We start from the raw sequence: 23,977 nt of genomic DNA, 5'->3' as shown, positions 1-23,977 counted from the left end.
GCTCCTAAAGGAAAAAAAAGTGCGTCCCCCCCCTCTAACTTTTGAACCATAAGTTTAAAAAATATGAATAAAATCACAAAAGTAGAACTTTATAAAGACTTTCTAGGAAAATTGTTTTGAACTTGATAGGTTCAGTAGTTTTTGAGAAAATTACGGAAAACTACGGAACCCTACACTGAGCGTGGCCAGACACGCTCTTGGCCGGTTTTTTTGGCTCTAAGAAAACTGGTAGGTAAGCTCTTTGTCTAATCACTGAAATATGGATTTAAACATGACAAGATCCTCTTAAGCTTATCCTTGGACTTTTTTAAACCTCAACAACTAGGAAGTGTATACAATATTAAGAAAAGGAAGACACAGCTTAAAGGGGCTTTGTTAACAGAGTGCTGCGAGAAATACTTAACCTAGTCTTAAGCACTTTCTTAAAAACTTGGCTGCAAGTTATAAACTGAAATAGATATAATACACCAAAGAAAAAGCGATCAAGCCCACATTTATCTTTCGTGGCAAAACCTTGATACACCTATATTATATTCTATGTTGAGGTGCTATTGAAATGACCTATTAGGTATACCTAATGCCAGTGGATCCGGATCGGCATCCTAATTTGGCTTAAGGCGGGCATTACTTGGTTAATTTCGAAGGATTTTCTTGTTTTATTTTATACGTTTTGAAATTTGCTGGGTCAAATTATTTAATCTGACATTCTTTATTAAATTCTCAAAGTATCATATTGTGTACATAATTAACTCACAATTAAAATCATTTAATCATACCTACGCTTCAAAAAACCAATTTATTATTACACGTTATTGACAGATTTAAGATAAGTATTAGTATTTTATACAATCGTGATATAATAGAAAGCTTTTCAGTCTAGTACCATGTTTAAGCCAGGAAGCTTGCTGAGTGGCCTAATAGTACGGTACAACAATTTTTCTATGAGTCATCATCTTCATCATAAATGGACGAAAAATATCATCATTCAAGTCAAAATGAATGTTAATAGCGTCGTTTACCGTTGTATCAACATCATGGACCTTCAATAGGGACTGAGCTCACTTTTTGCCATTCTAAATTGAACTTTATCACCGGTGCAGAAAGGCGTTCTTGTCAGACTAGAAAAAGTGTGTCCACATGAGAGGGTCAAAGTTGGAGCTGTTGTCCCTCTCGCACGTGTGACCAATGTTAAAGAGATTACTATAGTAGTAGTATTTTTACCTGTATGATAACTAAGTTTATAAACTTCTTAAATTATTTTTGTATTATATCGAGGCAAGGGTATTAATACCTTGTAACGAATTGGTAAGTCATTATTATGAAGCCATAAAACCAAAGATTTGCTCAATTAAAAAAAAAACCTTTAATTGGGTATTAGTAGATTTGGTAGCAACTTTGAATATTGACTGGTATCCCCAAAGTATGACAGTGATGACGTCATTCAAATGATTTTGACAGTGGCAATAAGTGCGAGAGGGACACCAGCCCCAACTTTACCCTCTCATGTAGACACACTTTTTGGCTTAACAACTCAATCTAGCTTAATATATCTAAATCCATGATCAACATCGAATTACCTGGCAACCAATTGTTTGTAATAACCATCTCTGATTGGTCGACAACGCGATAGACAAAAAAAATGTGTTTCAGATGCAGAAAAATTTGCCAGGTATCGCAAATTCGGATAGAACTGGTATGAAGTTCTATTTTTGAATTTTTTTCTGTTAACTAAAGTGAAGTGTAATGAAATATTATAGTTGACTAAGCGTCAAAGACTATCCAACACTGAAAAGTCATCACGCATAGTTTAGTCTGTGGTGTCTTAATTGACAGATTAAAGTCGACGAGTAGAAAAACATATTTATAATGTCAAATGCTTAAATTTGGTAATATCGCCTTCGATACAAAAAATATGCAACAGGTTGATTTGATATAATTTAAGAAGCTATAAAATTATTCAAAATAATAACCGCAGAATATATATGATATGACGATATACACTTTATAAACAAGTATTTTATATTTATGTTGGAGCAACTTTGTGAGTAGGTAAACAAGTCATTATCCTTACCTAAGCTGGGACGCGGGTTAATCAATTTGGGACAATTAATTGTTGTATTCACCTCCATTTCATCGAATTACGGAGGAAATTTCCTGCGGCTTCACAAATTCCACAATAGGTATGTCTTGACGTTTATATTATTAAATTAAAACGGGACTTACGTTTTATATTTAATTACGTCCGTGGTCACGGGTAGACTGGCTGGGAGTTGTATCAACATCTTCTAGCTGTACGAGTTTTTCGAACTACCCGCACTTGATTGTCATCAGTCACTTTTACGCTAGGGTTGCCACTCTGCCTACATACAACACTCACGACATCCGATGGTATGGGACGGGAAGTTTTCTCACGTTTACACTTGCTAATCACTGGATTCCACGAAGATGAAATCCCTTGCCCTTCATTTTGATTGAAATTACGATGTTTCCTGATTTCAATCGCTTCACGTACTTTCCTGCTATAGTAAAGACGTTCAGTTGAAAGGACTTTGGGATTATGCAGTTCAATCCAGTGGTTCGGTCCTGACTCTAGCAAATGCTCGGCAACCGCAGACTTATTTATTTGTCGTTTTTTGACCGCCGCGATATGTTCTTTGACCCTTTCCGCTATGGTGCGTTTGGTTTCTCCAATATAAGAACTACCACAGCTACAGTCAAACCAAACCAATTGATTGACAACTTACATGATTTTTTTAGCCCCTAGAAATATTTTTTTTTTCAAAATGTGTAGGTATTGACGTGATATCATGATATTAAAATAAAGAAGCATGACGTTTGTTCTTATAAACAATAAAAACACGCAAAAATATTTGGGGGAAAAATGATTTTGGCCACTTCCAGGCTGCGAAACAGCGCCATCTTAAGCCTAAAAGGCCCATACATTTCAGGGGTACGCTTTTTTGTACGGGCTTTGTCTGTCCCGGTATTATATCGTCCTTGCTACGAACAATACAGTATGTGTTTTAACAATGGGTAGTAATTTCCTATATTTCCTATACTTGATATAAGGAGGCACACTCTAAGTCCTAAAAATAGTTGAATCGCTAATAACAGTTAATTCTTAATTTCATCCTGAATTACTCCATTATTATTTTAAAACCCGCCAAATATTTAAATGACAAAAATAAAGCGTATTTTATTGTACAAAACAGATTGATTGAGGTCGTAATAATTCGATTATATTTACGACACACTGGTAAACAACATTGCGCTTTAAATAAAAATATCTAATTATAAATATAACCCAGGGGTCATGTCATAATAGATGATTGGATCAAATACGATCGTCGGAAGTAAAGAGGGGGAGTGGGAGCCCAACAGGATAATATTTTTTTGTTCGCAAACCGTCGTACGATACACGTGCGAATTGGAAATTCGTAACTCGTGTTGATTTAAAACATTCCCTTCAAACGATTCGCCACTTGTTCCGAAATCCGAACTTCCGTATTTATCAGTCGGAGTAGCAGAAAAAGTAGGTACCTACCTCATACCTACCTATTATTTGTATGGCCTCTGTCTCTTTATGGTGGGTAACCAATGTTCCCGACTAAATTCATTAGCTTTACGATGCTTGGTTTACTGTTCGTAATCTGTGTTTTGAATTTTGGGACAATATCTATGTTTTGTCTCTGACGATCACGGCGCACATATAGATGCAAAGTCTGATATAGCAGCCTATGCAATTTTGATAAACTCCTCATTTCCCCTCAATGTTACAATAAAATGATAGGCTGTTATATACCTTATCACTAAGGCATTAACATATATAAGTACATCCGTAACGATAGGCGGCGTTACCACATACATCTATGAATCTATATCTTCAGTAATTAGATTACACGTGTTTACTAACTGTTACATAATTTCTTACATCTAACCGCTCATTTCCCTAAAAGAACTAACACGCAAAGTAACCGCTAACATTGAACGGAAACTATATTACGTATCATCGCATCTCGTTATAATGTAATAAACACGCAATATCCACGACAAATGAACGGGCGGAATAAGATTGATGTGGTGGATTCGGCGATCGAGAGCATGGGAGATGAGCGTTACGGACAAGATATATGTTACTCGGTCGAGTGCACAACGTTCACCCAATCAGGTGTTTTTTTATATTTTTTATATTTTTAATTAGTATTGTTACGAGTTGAGAATGTTTCAGCGTGTGAGAGACATTTTCCAATGTAAAATATTAAAATAAAAAAACGTTATTCACGCAACTCGTAATTATGCGATTTTTGATATTTTTCGGTTTACATCCTATCCAACTGTCCGTCCGTGGCATGCAAGATCTTGTAGTGTGTAAATCAGCCTTTACTCTATCATGTGGAATTGTGCCAGTCAATGTAAGCAGCACTTCAGAAATAGTCCATAAAATAATATAACTACATTCCACATTAATATTTAACCGCCTTCCAAATCTCAAAGGAAGGGGTTATCAAGTCGTCTGTATGTTTTTTTTTTTTTTTTTTTTTTTTTTTTTTTTTTTTTTAATGTTTGTTCCTCGATATCTCCGTCGTTACTAGACCGATTTTAAAATTTTTTTTTTGATTGAATGTATATGCATACAGATTGGTCCCATTTTTCTCAGAACCCAGTTCTGATGATGGGATCCTGGAGAAATCGAGGGAACTCCTCAAATCTGAAAGGCATACATATGGTGATTTTTGTGTTTTTAAAGGAACAGCATGCATTTACGTACGGAACAGTGACATTTGGTGCAGTGGAACTCCTGATGATGGTCAGAATGGAACTCCTCAAATCTGAACGGCACACTTATAGTGACTTTGGTATTTTTATAAGAACAGCATGCACTTACGTCCAGAACAGTGATATTTGGTGCAGTGGAATTGCTGTTGATGGTCAGAACGGAACTCCTCAAATCTGAACGGCACACTTATAGTGACTTTGGTATTTTTATAAGAACAGCATGCACTTACGTCCAGAACAGTGACATTTGGTGCAGTGGAACTGCTGATGAAGAGTGAGCCGCCCCTGGTTAGAGTTCCGTTCTGATAATCATTCTCATCTGTAAGTACTTCAGAATCATCCAGATTTCAAAATTGGTTCAGAAATGACGGAGGTATCGAATAACAAACATTAAAAAATATACAGACGAATTGATAACATAATCCAACATTTGAAAGTATTTATCACCAGAACCCCAAAGGAAGGCGGTTTTTTTTTCTTAAAAATTATTTTAATGTCCATACATTCGTCTCGTCACGAGTTGTTATTAAATTAATTGTACCGAGCTCCAGCGAGTCCAGCGCACGTGATCATGCGTTCAAGGCGATCGGTACGCGAAGAAAGGCGCAGTGAGTAAACGAACTCGTTTTACTCTCTTTTTACGCAACACGTTACGACGCGGGTGACGACTGTCAAGGTAACATGAATAAGTTAACCACAGCTCAAACTCAAATCTGTTGCTTAAGAAAATTGTTATCTTCAATTGGCTTAACAATACCTCCGAGCATAATGCGGCTTTTGATGCGAATCAAATGATGACAGTACAAACCAACTTTGATGTTGGAAAATACGACAAATATCGAGCTATTTATTTCCTTTATCATTGAGTTAAGACGAGTTGTTCTTGTAGAAGTTTGTAATTTGACTTTGTGAGTCTGTAGGGATTGCTATAACGAACGTAAATATATAGGTATCTCGTTTTTGATGGATAACAATATTTTCTTGCCTCATGTTTTACAGGAACATCTCGTTCAGTGTATCGAACCCCGAATGGAGGTTATCAATAAAATTGTCAAATATACGGTTTGCGCTTAGTGGTATTTCCAATACTTGCGCGAGCAGTTATAACAAGTTTTATCATCGTCGTAAAATCCAATACGTGTGTCTCATTGACGGAGATTCCTTTAAAGACATACTTGAATAAATCATAATCTTACTTTTCAGATTGTCATTAGCTATTCTCAGCACCCGGGTTATTGAAATAAATGTCTTGCCTCACCTGAAAATATTTCCTTCGCTTTATTTTCGACATCCGGTCTTGTTTACTTCGTATTTTGTAAAGATGAGATCTATAATTTATCAAATTTACTCTACTTCGAAGTTAAATATGTATGTAGGTACCTACTTATTTTCTGCAGAATCCGTATTCGCGCCTTTTATTGAAGTGTTTGTTTCCATTTTCTAGATTAGAATTTTTAATAAAACAAGAACTGACTTCTATTGGGGAATACTTATATGTGTTTGACGCAGTCAATTCAATGCAAAGTTTCAAGTGTAATAAACAAATGTCTAGATTTTATTTATTTATCTTTAATTGCATATCATTTTACACCACTACAGTTGAGCTTATGGGCTGTAAAATTAATTAGAAGTAAAGTTATGAGGATCTGAATAAGGCACCACGTCTCGTTTGAGTCCAGGTCAGACCTAAGCCAATCGAGTAATGCGATTTGGAACTTTTGGAAGTCGGTTAAATGAAAAACCCCTGAAATGTATGGGCCTTTTACGCTTAAAACTAGATGGCGTTGTTTCGCAGCCTGGAAGTGGCCAAAATCATATTTTCCCCAAATATTTTTGTGTGTTTTAATTTTTTATAAGAACAAATGACATGCTTCTTTATTTTAATATAATAATATCACGTTAATACACATTTTGAAACAAATAAAGGAATTTGAAAGAGGATGGGCACGTACCCGTAGGTACTCGACCTAATCAACCCTGAAACGCCTTGGACATGTTGAATCTGGGTTTCACCCACACTACTTGTTTGTCTCAATTTATTGCGAATGTTAGTCGGCAAAGAAAGATCCCGTTACTACAAAATTACCGATATGTTTTGGCCTTCGTCGCGAAAAAGAATACCTTATTCGAAACGAAAGAAATGTAATGACGCGTAAAAGTTGAGATATTCGACACAATACCGCGAGGGTAACCAAAACTTATATGTATTGACGCTACCTCCAAATAGTAGTCATTTATTTTATGTAAAACAGCATCGTACATTTTATGTTATAAACAATATTCAATGTGTAAATTTGTTATTATTCTCCTTTCAACCTCTAAGAAGAAAAGCACGTAAAATCTAAATCGCGTACCTACATAATATTTCTTATAATAAACGTTACCGTGAGACAATTACGAAAGCCAAGTAAGGGTTAAATATGAATTACCGTTCTTTCACAGTACCTCTTGAATATTTACGATTTCCGGTTGTGCACTGCTCTCATGAGTTAGGTTTTTTTTTGTTATGTTGAATTTTAAACTCGCGACGATTTCAACCGCGCTTTCTTGAAAAGAGTTTAAAATTCAATGCAGTATTCTGCCGGATCCAAAATAATCTTGTTCGAAATCGAAAAAGATTGCGAAAATAATTTGTTTTTTTGTTTATTAAATCATAATTCACTATATGATTTAATAAACAAAAAAATCAAATTATTTTATATTCTAATATATTCAATTATATTTTTTTTCCCCTCACTAGCTCGAAAACACGTGTTTTGTCCTTTAATACCCACGGGTAAAAACGCATTTTATCCACTAGTGCGTAAAGTAATTTGACCTTGAATAAAGTCAAATTAACTGCTTTAAAATTGATAAAAGTAGGTGAATCTAATAATAAAGATGATTTACCACCTGTGGAACTACTGGAAGCAGTGATAAACACATTTTTTGCGTTGTAGTTTCCTCGCTATAGTGAGGGGAAAAGTTTTGTGTTACACTCGGGTGCAAATGTATTTTACTTCTCGTGTGTTAAAAAACTCGCAAGTTCAGGATTCTATTCTCGAAACACTGGCTTCGCTCGTGGTTCAACTATAGAATCCTTTCACATTGCTCGTTTTTCAATTCCACACTCGGCGTTAAAATACAACTTTGCTCCCTTGTATAACAAATAACAATTATCTTGCTCGTAGGTATCTTGCTCATTCAAGTACCCAGTACCTACCGTCGCATGATCGCAAACCAACGACAAGTACTTACCTATATCACAGTATAATAAAGAGTACTATCGTACAGTATGGCCACTACCGCTCCCCGCTGAAAGTGCCGCCCACCCCCTCTCGGTTACCTCACAGTTACCGCCTGTCAAAAACGCGAACAGTCGACCTGTCATATCTCACACACACAAGCATGGTACGCGTTCACCTACACGAGCTTAGAATGTGTGCTAGGAACGCGCCTCTTTCATATATTTGATCGCCAGCAGAAAATTGAGCAATATCTTAGATAAAATAAACGAATAAAAGGTGGTTTATCTTTTAAGGACGCTGATAAATTAGTTGGACACTTGACGGCACTTATTTCGGGACAGGAGATGAAATATAACAACGAGATCTGCCGCCGGTCGTAAATAAGTACATAATAATAATTAATTATACAAGGTGTTATTATTATACATATATTTAGGTATAGTAAGCAATATTGCGACAGAGGTACATGTATATTGTATAACTAGCTTCCCGTTGAAATAAACCATGAACGATGCATTGTAAGGGTATATGCGTAATTGACGTATGCGTGCATAGCCACGATGCATGTGAAAATTGTGAAATCGTAGACTCGCACTAACTGAGGTCTTGTCTGAGTCTCTTAGGTCGCAATGACACCGTAATTTAAAAAAATGCTAGTTATCTTCATCCGTCAATATGCATTGTATATTATTATTATTATTTACATTGAAATGAAAATGTTTACATGATGATATTTAACCGTATTAAAAAAAACTATAATAAATATTTTTCCTGATAGACAAGCTTTAAAGAGATAGTTTATAATATTGATGCGTTATTAAATTTCGAAGAACTGAAGGGTTTACTGTACATCACACAACAAAAAATAAGTGGTAAAAGCGTAGTAAAGCTTCCATAAAGTCAGTGTGACATTTCATTCATGGTATTTATAAATAAGATGCGTGTTAGAAACGTTAGTAGAGCGTCATGGTCATAGAACATTACTAAAGCTGCGGAAAATGGCGAATGTCATTGCCAATGTCAATGGTAAACTGAGCGGAGGGTTCGAACTTTCTAATCGTGACGTCGTTTCCGATCGTGTTCGGGACTGTCCCTGTCCCAAACTAGCGTTGTCATCCCGTTGTAAATGTACCCGAATGCAATACACAACTGCAATTCCATCGCTACTAATTTGTAGCCTTTAATAGCTCTAATAGTGACACTGACCGAATTTCAAATATCTAAGCAATAATTTTAATAGACATGAAACGGTTCTAGACACTTTCTCTCCTTACGCGGTTAAATGTCCTGTTATTACTGCAACTGATCCAAATCGTTACGTGTCTTTTGATATTTGCATTTTCAGCACTTAATTATGTACTGAGCAAAAAATTCAATTATTAAAAATGTAAGAGTCGATTGACTCAGATCTGATAGCAGCCAAAAGCAATTTAGCGACATAATAATACATCGTAAATACTATTTTTATTTTCTGCAATTCGCAAGGCGGCTGCAACAATGCCGGTTACGTGGTGTGCAGTGCATTGCTTTGTGCACATTAAGGTGAGTTTGCAGAATGATAAGAAGTAATTTAGACTGATTAGATACGGAGCAACTAGCACTAATATTTTAAAAGTTCAATTACAAGCTTTGAGCGCGTTTTTTTGGCAAATAAAAAAATATCGCACCCTCTAGTTAAACTTTCATACTGATTACCTTCCGTACCAATTAGCAGCACTATAATCATTCAGATACCAGACAGGCTTTTTGTCGATGGGTGTCCTTTTCCAAGAAAGAATAAAACTTACCAGTATAAACTGCTAATTAACCCATTCTGTCCCTGAACAAAGAACAGTATCAAACAATAATGCTGATTTAACAATTTAGCGTAGGTATCTTATTAAACTTTTTATTTTTGATCATTTTTGTCAGAGTGCAGAGGCCAGTTTATTACATGTACATATTTATAGTATGTATCTATAATGAAACCTTTTTAGGGTTCCGTAGTCAACTAGGAACCCTTATAGTTTCGCCATGTCTGTCTGTCCGTCCGTCCGTCCGTCCGTCCGTCCGTCCGTCCGTCCGCGGATAATCTCAGTAACCGTTAGCACTAGAAAGCTGAAATTTGGTACTAATATGTATATCAATCACGCCAACAAAGTGCAAAAATAAAAAATTGAAAAAAATGTTTTATTAGGGTACCCCCCCTACATGTAAAGTGGGGGCTGATATTTTTTTTCATTCAAACCCCAACGTGTGATACATTGTTGGATAGGTATTTAAAAATGAATAAGGGTTTACTAAGATCGTTTTTTGATAATATTAATATTTTCGGAAATAATCGCTCCTAAAGGAAAAAAAAGTGCGTCCCCCCCCCTCTAACTTTTGAACCATACGTTTAAAAAATATGAAAAAAATCACAAAAGTAGAACTTTATAAAGACTTTCTAGGAAAATTATTTTGAACTTGATAGGTTCAGTAGTTTTTGAGAAAAATACGGAAAACTACGGAACCCTACACTGAGCGTGACCCGACACGCTCTTGGCCGGTTTTTAAATCTTTGGTATCATATTATATGTTACACAACAACGATTATTATGTAATATACGATAAATCATTTTTCTATTAGCACGTTTATATGCAAAAAAGCACCCTTTGATAATGCTAACAGGTACTTTTATTGATGAGCCTCCTGATAAGGGTGATTCATACGAGTTAGCGCTTTAATAAATGCGTGAAAAACAACATTTATTGATTTAAACTTAATTGTACAAAAGAAATTTTATAGTACAAAAGGCAGATTTAATGCCAAAAGGCATTCTCTATCAGTCAAACTAAAGGAGACGCTTTATAAGGTATAGCGGGCCCCATGAAAATGTCTTCACCTAAATTTTAAAACTATCTACCATTACTGTACGGTAACGTGTAAACGTCATATGCGTAATTTTTCCCGACAATCGAAGCATGGATTTGTTTCTAGGGTTCCGTACTAAAAAGGTACAACAGGAACCCTTACGGTGCGACTCTGACGACTCTGTCCGTTTGTCACATTGTTAAATATCTCGAGAACTACTTATGCTATCGATATGAAATTCGGCATAGTTATAAACATTGTGAACCTCTACAAGTTGAAAGTATTTTTTTTTAATTAATATAAATGATAGAAAATGGTCAAAATAAAAATTTCAAGTAACTAGGTCAAGTGGGGTATCGTTAAAAAATTATAAAAAATAGTTTTGATATGTACAATTTGACGATAGATGTCGCTGTACGTTGAACGCTCATTTCATTTCATACATCGCGTTTTTCCTGATATAATGAGGTCGGTTCAGGAGCGTCCTTTGCGACATGTCGTAAGTCGTAAACTATTGAAGTCGAATAGTCTTGATTTTATTTGGACGTTGTCTAACAATAAAATTGTATATTAAAATATTACTTGTTATGTGGGAAATTGAGTCTTGACTTCTTGAGGGATTTAGTCAAATCTGTAGAGTTCTATGAATAACATTTTGATGATTCAACTATTGAAAGTTTGTACGGAACCCTCGGTAAGCGAGTCCGACTCGCACTTGACCGGTTTTTTTATTGGTATCCATCACAATCAATTTTGGAATGTGTTACTTAAGTAGGTACAAACTTAACTTGCCGGGCTTACCCTGCCATGCTGGTAGAAAATTTGCAACCTTGAATATTTTCACATTCAATTAAGAAAATACGTTACAAGGACATAATTATTATTAAATAATTTACAATTTTAGTACTCGCTGTATAAAACAGATTTCCACATTGGCTTGCAACTAAAAACAAGTTAAACTGGATATTATATAAACCTTTGAGAAATATATAACTCAATCACCTTATAAGGAAGCCTAATCCTATGCCCGCCATAAATTACCTATATAATTCTTAAAATAATTAGGTGCCTAGAAATAATTAAGTCAATGCTGACTAGAGTATCTATGTTTGACTGTGCTTTACTATCTAAATGCTTGGATTCGATCCATAGGTACCGAGTTTAATCATAAGTCTGACTTGCATATTAACATTATTAGTGCAATTTCACGCGGGCTTTGATAATATTAAAGCTCCTTGCCTCAGTATGCCCAGATCTTATCTCGGAATAGCATATCAAAATTCGTATCAACATAATGATATTTACCGAAAAGCAACTGGCAGAATATCAAATGACAATTTCGGAAAGTTTCATGGTACGACTCGGGATTTGAAAGTGAACTCGGCACTCCAGGTTGAAAACCGCACCACTCTTACCGCTAAATACATACATACATACATACAATCACGCCTGTATCCCATAAAGGGGTAGGCAGAACACATGAAACTACTAAAGCTTCAGTGCCACTCTTGGCAAATAAGGGGTTGAAAGAAAACGAAACTGTGACATTGCAGTGACAGGTTGCCAGCCTCTCGCCTACGCCACAATTTAACCCATATCCCATAGTCGCCTTCTACGACACCCACGGGAAGAAAGGGGGTGGTGAAATTCTTAACCCGTCACCACACAGGTAAAATGCTAAATAATGCGTTATAAACACCTCTTATCTTCATACACCTAAGTTATATTAGTAAATTACAATTAGCTGCTGCATTGATAACTAGCCCATTATGCTAAAGTTATTATGTGTCAACATGTTTACATATGTTCGTGACTGTACCTAATTGCTAGATAACATTTAGACATCCATATCGCTTTCATTGGATTTTCCTTAACGACGACCGTAACGTAACGTAGGACCGATAACATTAAGCTATTTACAATGAGCTGTACCAACCCAGGTTTCTTTCACAACGCGTTTCCTACCCAGCCGTAACCGTGTCGAGGAAAAACGTGCGAGTGAAAAATAATAAGGCATTGTATTAGTACTTGTAACAGATAACCGCGATTGACATTGTCTCGGCTCGACAAGCCTTTGTAAGCGAATCACAGCCGGTAATCGCGTGTCCCGAAATGGAAACGATGCTGCCAGTTTCCATTCATAATAAATACATTTGATGAGGATCTTCCAAGTAGTACTGTAGCTAATATTTTACTATTGTTTAGTTTGGTACAGTGCAATTTGAAAATGTATCAATTTACTTCATTTACTTTTACCTACTTGTATAAAAGCGTAATCGATGATAATATCTAAGTACCTACTTTAATCACTTTCAGCTTATTTACATTGCATTGCCAAGTAACTATAATATTTTATAACTCACGAAAAAATTTATACATAATTAAGTAAATATTATAAAACACATATGATAAAAAAAGAAAACGGGGTAATAACGGAAGTATTTATAACTGTATTTTACTTGAAGATTATTTATTAAAATTTTATGCCAAAAAAAAAACTTATATGATAGCGATATGAGTTATATCAATACGGTTATATGAGATTATAAATTTGATAATTCACAATGTGGGCACCTGTGTAGTGGGCGTCTGGTGTAGTGTAGCACGAAACTGTAGTAATAAAGCACGCTAATAATAAGTATATGAATGAACGCTGACGTACCGCACGCACTACGTAGTATCGGAGGGAGTATACCCGTTCTTCATTCATTTTCAAAGCCTAATTATCCAACAGTTCTTTAAAAGAGATCGACATCTGATGATGAGTGTATTTAGAGCTCATAATTATAGTTTTTTTTGCGATTTGCGAGGCTCATTACCAGTGTGAAAACGCCTTTAGTCGTAAATCATTGTAACCAGATAAATCGTGTGTTACAGTCGATTAGCGACAGCTACATATGCATCTGTCAAATTCATAATGATAACAACAATAGATTGTAGCGGCCTACCGCTAGCCGATAACTGGCCACTAGCAAAATATTAACTCCAATTATAGGTAGGTACTAGTATTTACCATTTACTTTTCGTAATCCTATTACAAAGACCACACCTTTCCTGAGTCACATTGTTTTTTTATAATTATTAAAGCGATTTTTTTCATAAAGCTTCATTTTCATAAAAGGTGAAAATGACAGACACTTCACCAACAACTTAACAATACAGCACTTTTACTTATGCAAGCAGCATACAGCTTGCTGACTGGTGGGAAAAATGCGACTTACGCCACGCAAGACAAATCTGCATCGTCGCATGAGAGCCGCTGGCTGCTCAGATGGGAACACTGCCGGCTACTTGTATTGCATATATTAGGGCCATTTTTAACGAAATAACAGCAATATTATTACACAGTTATTTTTTAAGAATGTACTTATGTCAAAAATTGGCTCTAAGTAAGTAACGTTTTTACACGACTGTCCCAAAAAAAGTGTATTGTTACACTGTCATATCCGATTCATGTCGTACCAAATGCTAATGCTGGCTGTAGCCATCCTTATAAATATGTAGATACCTACTAGGTAGTAGGTAGTAGTCAAATAAATCAAGCAATATACCTCTACTTACTCTATATCTAATACGCTATATTTATGTCTGATTTTTTTTTGTCGTAAAATATGTTCTGTTAAAATACTACTAAGACTACAAACGGATAGATTTAATATTATTTGATATATTCTGTTAGTCCAATGTTGATAAATCTGACTTTCATGCGATACCAATTACATTAACTTATGAAAACATTTTTATGTTGGTAGTAAATAGGTACCCTTTAGGATATTTTAGGTATTTTATTGGGACGACTTGAAAGGTTTCTTTCCGGCCATAATGTAGCGGAAAAGTCGATAGATTGGATGAAAAAAAAAACATGAGAGCCCTTTGCCCAGCAGTGGGATAGTAAATTATGCTTATAAAAGAAGTAATTTGTCGACAAGGGCTAACGTAACTTCGGCTTTATTAAATAGACTTTTTCTTTGAAAACATCGTTAAAACAAAATAATTAATTACGAATGGACAATATGCCGAGAAATTATTTACGTAGCGCTCAAATCACATCAGATCACAATTTTGTTAAGGCGGTGTAAGTTTATACAAACTTACAAAGTTTCTGACATCTGTCTGTAGTTCAGAGCTGAAAGTTTAATTCATAACGACGCTTAAACCTAGTTTGTAAGAAAACTTTTTAATTTGATCTTAGTATTAACAGTGGGTACCTATTCCAAATTGATTCTTCGTCAAATCCATTAAGTATTTATTATGTATTTTATTATGTATTTTAAGCTTTCAAGTACTCAAGCCTTAATCTTCAGAATCTTGTTAATAATGACATTAAAACGTTTAACTAAACAAATTGTAGGTAGGAGGTGAATCTTAATGACAAGGTTCGTCATATACAAAACATGTTCGTCATGTAAACAAAAATATTGTTTGAAGTCGTTTTTTTTTGCATATTGTATATTATGTTTAGTTAGCACAAGTCTTAATAGGTAGTTCTTAATATATTTTTATTACACATGACTGCATAATTAATAGGCAATAAAGAAATACCTATCTCGAATATAGCAGATAACTATCCAAGCAACCCTAGATATGTTGTTTAGTTCCATAGTAGTCCAATCACTTACCTAGAACTAGTAATCAAAATCGAAGCACCACCACTATCGTCACACGGGAACTGTCTATAAAGGTTTGTTTACGTAGTAGTGCAGTATGCGCGATACTGCCACGGGCGGCGCGGCTTGTTGCGGACTAAGCCCTGCGCACGCGCAGGCTACACCTTTATACAGCTGCAGCGGGGATGAAGTCGATACACATAATGACAATAATTATAATTTTATATGTCATGTGACTTGCATGTGACTAATCCAAAACTAGTTGACATGAGGTCATGTGGGCTGTAGTCCTGTAGAAACAATGTTTAAACATTAACATTTTTTATGCGATTAGGCACACAAGAGCAGTTAGGTCCCCTGATGGTAAGCGATCACTGCATTCTCCGAAACTACTTAACCGATTAACTTGAAATTTGGCACGCATATGTATATGTATGTATGTATGTATAACCTGTGACCCAAAGACGGACATGTAATTTAAATTAAGAAAATTTAATTATAGGCGTCACTTTCGGGGGGGGGGGGGGGTAAAAGTGAAAATTAAAAATCAAAGTTTCTAGAACTATTGTGTTACATATAAAATGAAAGAAGTTTATATAAGAATTTCAAAAATATTTTTTTAATAATTTAATAATTTTATTTTTAGTAAGGTAATTTTCAAGTTATTTAAGAAAATAGGCTAAAAATGACCACTTATCTCCGAAACTACTATGCGTAAAATTTTCAAAAAAATACACAAGATAGTTTTCAATCTATAGATTACAGGAAAACCTATTAATCTTCAGTAAAGCGTAAGTCGGACTTAAAAGAAAAAAACTCAAATTACAAATTTCACTCACTGCCGCTGCAAGGAGTTACCAAATCTCTTGAAATTGTGTGAGCGCGTTTGAATATTACATATGAAACTATTTCGTTTTGTTCAAAATATCGATTATTCGCAAAAATGACTTAAGTTCCTACTAAAAAGGAGGCTCTTAAGCCCTTCTTGTAGTGTTCGGAACCCTTGCAACGCGAGTACAACTCGCACTTGGCTGGTTTAGTGAAATCATGAAAATAGTCCTTCCTTCGTGTTCACCGCTTGTCCCGGTCCTGGGCTTGACTCATCCAGAGGTGCCCCTTAAATACCAAAAAACCTTCACAAATTAATCACAAGAAACCTTCCTCATCATCCTCCTTGCGTTATCCCGGCATTTGCCACGGCTCATGGGAGCCTGGGGTCCGCTTTGACAACTAATCCCATGATTTGACGTAGGCACTAGTTTTACGAAAGCGACTGCCATCTGACCTTCCAACCCGAAGGGTAACTAGGCCTTATTGGAATTAGTCCGGTTTCCTCACGATGTTTTTTCCTTCACCGAAAAGCGACTGGCAAATATCAAAATAACATTTCGCACATAAGTTCCGAAAAACTCATTGGTACGAGCCGGGGTTCGAACCCGCGACCTTCGGATCGAAAGTCGCACGTCTTACCACTAGGCTAACAGCACAAGAAACCTTCCTCAAGAGTAGCCTTCCGCAAGCATAGCCATGTGCCGGGTGGTGGAAACCGCATGATAATCCGTTAAGTCGTTTTTGAGTTTACCGCGAAACAAACAGTCGCAGCGGGGTACTTTAATTGTTCTATCCTCCTAAGGACCAAGGTCCTACCTATAGTACGTATTCAGTTCGATGAAATTTAAATAATATTCAATTGGAACAGAGTCGCATTTGTTTTGTTTCATTAAATTTTCAAACAAAACCAAAAATCAATTCTATTCCCTGGACTAAAGGTTCATATTTCAGTGGCAAATTCTGGATTTTTCATTTGTATGGCTCTGGGCCTTAGGAGGCTATAAGTCGTTGGCTATAATATAGTGACAGTTATGTTTAGAGTAAAACGTACAGTTATATACTTAGGCAGTTGCGCTTCATAAGCGCTCCAAACGTAAATGCAAATACACACTTACGTTCAATCGTATATCATATTATGTTTATTGAAAAAAACTTAATAAAACAAATTATTCATATTTCATTATCAGCCCGTGCTTCGACGTAATTGCTTAACACAGAAAGAATATCCGCAACACGCACACACTGCATCAAATAGCATATTAAAATAAATAAAAATATAAAACATGATTATATTATTGTTCGAATTGGCGATCAAGAATTATTACTTACACAAAATTTATAAAAACTGAAAGATATTAAACACGAATTTCTGAGGCCAAAAAAATATAAAATGTCATATAATGTAAAATACCCTATAATGGACGGTGATGCCATTATGGACAAACAAAACAAATCCTTAAAAATAAGTATCTAAAATTAGTTTCTAAAAACTGACGGCAATGTACCAGCATCTGCTGAGTGCGGCACAAGTTAATTAGTTCTCCTTCGCCCATATGCATAATGTTTATAATATATTATTTTGTATTTATATTTGTGTATAAGTATATGTGTAATGATATAAACGTATTATTTATGTACAGTGGAAACTGGATAAGTGGAACCTGGGTAAGTGGAAAACCTCTTTAAGTGGACCCAAATTCTCGGTCCCAGTCCCTCAGGACCGAATTACCTCTATAAGAGGAATTTTGGGACCTCTATAAGCGGAATCCATTTTTTCGTAAATTTCTTATTTTTACCTCTGCAACTGGAAGCAGTCGTCTCCGAAACCTCTATGAGTGGAAAAGCTTGGCGTTATAAAATTTGTATTTTTAATAAACCACCACGAGGAGGGTAGTTTATTTCGTTAACATTATGGTTTGTGTTTAAACTATATATATATTTTGTATGAGATTACACATCGTGCAGTTTAGTTTTATCTGCGGTGAGTGCGGTGCGGTACCGTGCTGTTGGATAAGCAATGCCTAAGCACACAATCAAGTGTTTATCTCTTCGGGATAAATTAAAAAAAATCGGATTTTTTTCATTAAAGTACAATGGTTTCTCTTCCATAAATAAATATTAGGAGTGATTTTGTGTATAAGTTACTTCAAAACAAAGGAAAAATATTGTTTTGTATAACAGTATTGTAGGTTATTTACAGTATTGCTTTTTGAAGTCAGGATCACAGACCTATTTTTTGTTTATTTATATCTACATGCATATTAAATAAAATATACATATTCATTTGACCTCTATAAGCGACATTACTAGCACCGACAACCTCTATAAGTGAGAGCCTCTGTAAGTGAGAAAACGTTTTATTTGAACCCGGTTAAGTGGAAAACTGGATAAATGGAAAACCTGGATAAGCGAAACTAAACAGCCGGTCCCTTGCGATTCCACTTATCCAGTTTCCACTGTATTATATTGATTGTAAATAATATTGCTATAGTTGTCATGCTTTCTAAATTTATTTTTCTCACTGCACCCACATTCGCGAATTTCTGTTTGGCCCAATGGTTGACTGGTAGAGAATGCCTTAAGGCATTAAGTCCGCCATTTGTACTTTTTTTCAATTGTGCAATAAAGTTTAAATAAATAAATAAATAAATGTACCATAAACTAGAGTCATAGAGCTGCTTAATTTTGAAGTTTCATTTAATTCAGTTATTTTATTCAGTGATTTGGCGGCAAAATAAAAGTCATCAGTTTACTGAAAAAAATATCAGGACGAATTCTTAGTAATCTTGTTGTAGTTTGTAACCTCTTTTGTGCTGACAAATATCGTTTTTTAAGTTCTAGTTTTCTTGTTCTATTTTTTGATATATTTTTGTATAGCCGTCACTTCAAATAAAACACTCATAGCAACAACATCTCTTTTTACTAATTTTTACAAATAACTTCCGTTAGGTATATTAGTTCTACAACACGTTATCAGCACGAAAATGCTTTAATTTATAACGATAAGTTTATTGTGAAAAGTGTATTAATATAATAATGGAGTTTAGTGTTTGTGTGATTTGAAAATATAGAAATCGTAAATATGTCACACGAAACGGGAGATGCTTCGAGTGTTTCAAATTCCCATTCGAGCTCATCAGTTCCATCGTTTTGCTTGAGAAGCAAAGAGGGATAGCCTGCGTGGAAGTTTAAGATACGCAATTACCTACTTCACGAGGATTTCTGGGAGACAATCGGTGGGTACCCTAAGGAAGACACGACCCCTGCCTCAACAAAGGTACGAAAAGATGCGAAAGCCTTAGCAAAGATAGGCTTGACAGTAGATGGTGCGGCTATCACTCATGTGAGATGTGCGAAAACCGCATCCGAAGCATGGAAATCCTTGCAGAAAGCTTTTGAGGATAAGGGAATGAGACGAAGGCTTGCTTTAGAGCGAAAACTGTACAGGTTGAGTCTGTCCGACTTTTCGAATATCGAAATTATTCAGATAGTTTAAGAATTAATTAAGCGAAAAAGTTCTTCTTCTTTAACCAATAAATCATAATTTGGCTGCTAACATCTTCGCAAAATACCATGTGACATTCTAAAAAAAAATGGCGACGCACATAATGCTTCATGTCAGAAGACTGCACCTCTTTGAAATTTTTTTGTGCTTAATTCGTGAAATCAATTGTAAATATTGAGATATTTTACAATTACCATTTAATCAATCTATGATTTTATCTAATTTTGACACGAATTGGACAACAACTTTGATAATTACAGCCCGAAATGTACAAAAAAGGATGACCACTGGCGCACGGCTGGGCACTGGTGCTTTTACATTACTTACATTTTTAGGGATCCTGCTAACCCACGGAAAATGTTTACGTCCAGAGATGCAACCTTTTTTGAGAATGGTTTTACAGCGCTGAAGCAGAGGTCGGCTGAACCTGAGGCACAGACAGATTCTATCTTACTGTTTGAAGATAGAAGAGAACCTAAGTCTGAATGCTGTCATTTTTATGACTGTGACGAGAGTAACGAGCCTGCGCCGCCACCACCTTCACCGGTAAATCTAGAAGAAGATTCAGTATGTATGGAAGAGCCAGAGCCCTTCATTGAACAGAGGCTGCCTAGTGCGGAAGAAGAGCCAGTTAGTGTGGAAGAGGAATCTCTGCCTGAACCGAGATATCCTACTAGAGATAGGAAACCATCAGATTTCCTGATATACAATGTGTCGACTGACTCTAGAGAACGACTTACTATGAAGCTACTCATGCCGATGATGCAGACAAGTGGAAACATGCTATGGCTGATGAGTATCGTTCATTGAAGAAGCTCCACACATGGGACCTAGTTGATAAACCTGATAAAAAGGTCATACCATGTAAATGGGTCTACAAGATAAAAAACCGGCCAAGTGCGAGTCGGACTCGCGCACCGAGGGTTCCGTACAAACCTGCATTTGATATGAATTTCAACTTGATAGCTCTACGCGTTCATGAGGAAAAAACTAATAAGTTTATATTTATTAAAAAATATATATTTTGTAATGTAACTAAAAATTTAAGGTTTTCGGAATTTTTTTTCCTTTATGTGTGCTATAAAACGTTGCTTCATGCCAAATTTCAAGATTCTAGGTCGACTGGAAGTACCCTTTAGGTTTTGATTCCCTTGCGAGTACTTGCGAGTTTCAAAATATGCAGCTTAAATTGCTGTTTCTTTTGATTGCGTTGACATAGAAGTTTGATTTTGTTACAGCTTAAAGGTATTATAGACCTGAGTATTTGGTATGAATTTCAATTTAATACCTCTACGCGTTTATGAGGAAATGGGTAGTAAGGTTAAAATTATTAAAAAAATATATATTATGTGATGTAACTAAAAATTTATGGTTTTCGTAATTTTTCCTTTATCTATGCTATAAGACGTTGCTTCGTACCAAATTTCAAGATTCTGAGTTCACGGGAAGCACCCTGTAGGTTTTGATTCCCTTGCAAGTGTCGAAAATTTGCGGCATAAACGGCTGTATCTTTTGATTGCGTTGGCTTAGAAGTTTGATTTTTTCACAGCTTCAAGGGACAGTAGACCTGAGTAATTGATATAAATTTCAGCTTCATACCTCCACGCGTTCCTGAGAAAAAGGGTCTTGACAGACGGACGGACGGACGGACAGACGGACAACAAAGTGATCCTATAAGGGTTCCGTTTTTTCCTTTTGAGGTACGGAACCCTAAAAAAGGACGCATACGGTAACGTAACGAAATATAAGGCGAGACTCGTTGTCAAAGGTTTTCATCAAGTTGAAGGAGTTGACTACGACGAGACATTCGCAGTGATTCGTCATTCTTCCCTTCGCACTTTATTCGCGTTAGCTACAGAGATGGGGTTAAGAATTAAGCACTTGAACGTCGATACCGCGTTCCTAAACGGAGACTTGGAAGAAGAGGTTTTAATGGAGCAACCTCTGGGTTTCATCGAGAAAGGCAAGGAAAACAAAGTTTGTTTATTGAAGAAATCCCTTTACGGCCTTAAACAGGCACCACGAGCATGGAACAAAAAGTTAAATGAAACGCTTTTAAAAATAGGTTTTACAGGAACTCCTTCCGAACCTTGCGTATATACGAAACTTTTTGGTAAGGAACTCGTTATATTGGGAATATTTGTCGATGACATAATTGTCTTCTATAAAAGTGATTCGACGTTTGACATTGTCAAGAAAGATTTGTCGAAATATTTTTCTTTAAAAGATCTCGGAATATTAAAATGTTATTTGGGATTACAAGTAGAGTGCAATTCCGGCTGTATTAAAATAAATCAGCGAATTATATTCTTTCTTTACTGGAAAAGTTTAACATAAAGGATTGTAAGACTGTGGATACTCCTTTGGTTAAAAAGAATATGGAAAGAAGGAAAGATGGTGAAGTCGGTGAGTCTTATTCTTATCAGAATTTAATAGGATGCCTGATGTATCTGACGGTAAACTCACGACCCGACATCGCTTACGCTACGAGTTATTTAAGCCAATTCAATACGTGTCATACAAAGGAACACTGGAATGCGGCTAAGAGGATTCTGCAGTACCTGAAGGGCCTATTAACTATGCGTTGGTTTACAGGAGGACTAAAGAACCTTTAAAAGGCTTTAGCGACGCGGACTGGGCCAATTGTACGATGGACAGAAGGTCGTATACTGGTTACGCCTTCAAGTTGAGTGGATGCCCTGTATCCTAGCAGTCGAAGAAGCAGCCTACGGTTGCCTTATCATCAGCCGAAAGTGAATATATGGCATTAGCGTCTGCCACGAAGGAAGCATGCTATTTACGTCGATTTATCCAGGAAATAACAGGTAAATTGCATATAGTTAACATAGCTTCTGACAGTCAGAGTGCCATCAATCTCGTTCGAAATCCTGTACACCACAACAGGTTTCACTTTATTAGGGAGAAGGTCTCTAATAATGTTGTGAAATTAGAATATATCAAAAGTATATGCCTGCTGATGTACTTGGGTGATTCTTGAAAGTGTAAATTTTCCCCGTTGTGAGGAAAAAAGTACCCGAAACATTGAAATAAATCATCAAACTATATTTTTATCCTTATAGTACCACATAGTCTAACTGGGGCATGAATGCATTTTTATTTAAGGTTAGTAAAATTAACTTAAAAAAAATCAAACACCTGAAACATCAATACCCTGTTGCGTCCATTTGCCTTTTTTTTAATAAACTACTACAAAAAGAATAAGTAAGGGATTGAAATCAACTATAGTTTAAAGTTAAATCGTTACAGCATTAGTTTATGATTTCAATTAAAAAAAATGGTTCCTGTGTTTACTGTGTTTTCTTGAGCATCTGTAATGAAAGGTTTGTCCGGAGCTTAGCTATCATTCCCTTGGTGCCTCACTAAACAACGTGCATACCCCTACTTAAACACTTTTCAAGACTTTGAGCCCACCGTGCCTTATAAGCGTCCGTAACGCTCCCGACTCCACGGGGAGGGGACATGACAAGTCGTAAGAGTTCTGAGCTATGAAGGTAAATATAAGGTCCTAATTTATTAGTTGCAGATATTTTAACACATGATACTTTACATTAAAATAATTAACTTTAAATATAAATTAAGAAATCTTTTCATGTAACTTTTTTGATTTCATTTTCCTAACAAAAAAATTAATTATAATTTCGTCTAAAAAAAATCATCATGTGCTGTCTGTCATGTCAACAATTGTTTGTTGTAAATGTCGTAAAGGTTCGGCGGGAAAACTGCACATGTCATTGAAGTGGCCAGTTACAGTTAAGTGGTACGTAAAAGAGGTACTAGAATCTGTTCAATGAGTTTTCATTTAATAATCACATAAACAGGGTGTTTTTACGTAGCAAATTTGTTTTCCGTTTTCTCCAAAAAAACATCGTAAAAGCTATAATGTTTCACGGTTTAATATACTCCAGAGACCAAGTACTATCAGCTGTAAAAATATCTGCATCTAATAAATTAGGACCTTATATATCATTTCCCTGGCTGTGGTTCACTGTGATTATCATTACCCTGTATTTTTTTATATAAAATGTATTACTTGCAATAAGCGTAGCGTCTTTAGTGATAATGATAGTATATGGATGACTGCATGTACTTATTGATTATTTAGCTTTCTTCATATCAATTACAGTTTCTGCAAAATTAAGAATAAACATACGTTTTTTATCATTCCCTTGATTCTCAT

At 35.7% G+C, this 23,977-nt stretch overlaps 1 protein-coding gene across 2 annotated transcripts in view; it reads right to left on the bottom strand.

Moving 5' to 3' along the window:
* The window catches only part of LOC125235901 (peroxidase-like), a 148,682-nt gene extending 133,088 nt beyond the window's left edge, over positions 1-15,594 (bottom strand). For both annotated transcript variants that reach the window (XM_048142536.1, XM_048142544.1), the window contains exon 1: positions 15,456-15,594. The gene's annotated coding sequence lies outside the window, so the exon portion shown is untranslated. The remainder of the gene's footprint in view (positions 1-15,455) is intronic.
* Between the last annotated feature and the right edge of the window lie 8,383 nt (positions 15,595-23,977).

Source organism: Leguminivora glycinivorella, chromosome 2 (assembly GCF_023078275.1).
Source record: "Leguminivora glycinivorella isolate SPB_JAAS2020 chromosome 2, LegGlyc_1.1, whole genome shotgun sequence".
In the NCBI taxonomy this organism is placed as follows: Eukaryota; Metazoa; Arthropoda; class Insecta; order Lepidoptera; family Tortricidae; genus Leguminivora; species Leguminivora glycinivorella.
Note: the sequence above shows the minus strand (reverse complement) of the source record. Positions and strands in the feature narration are given on the sequence as shown.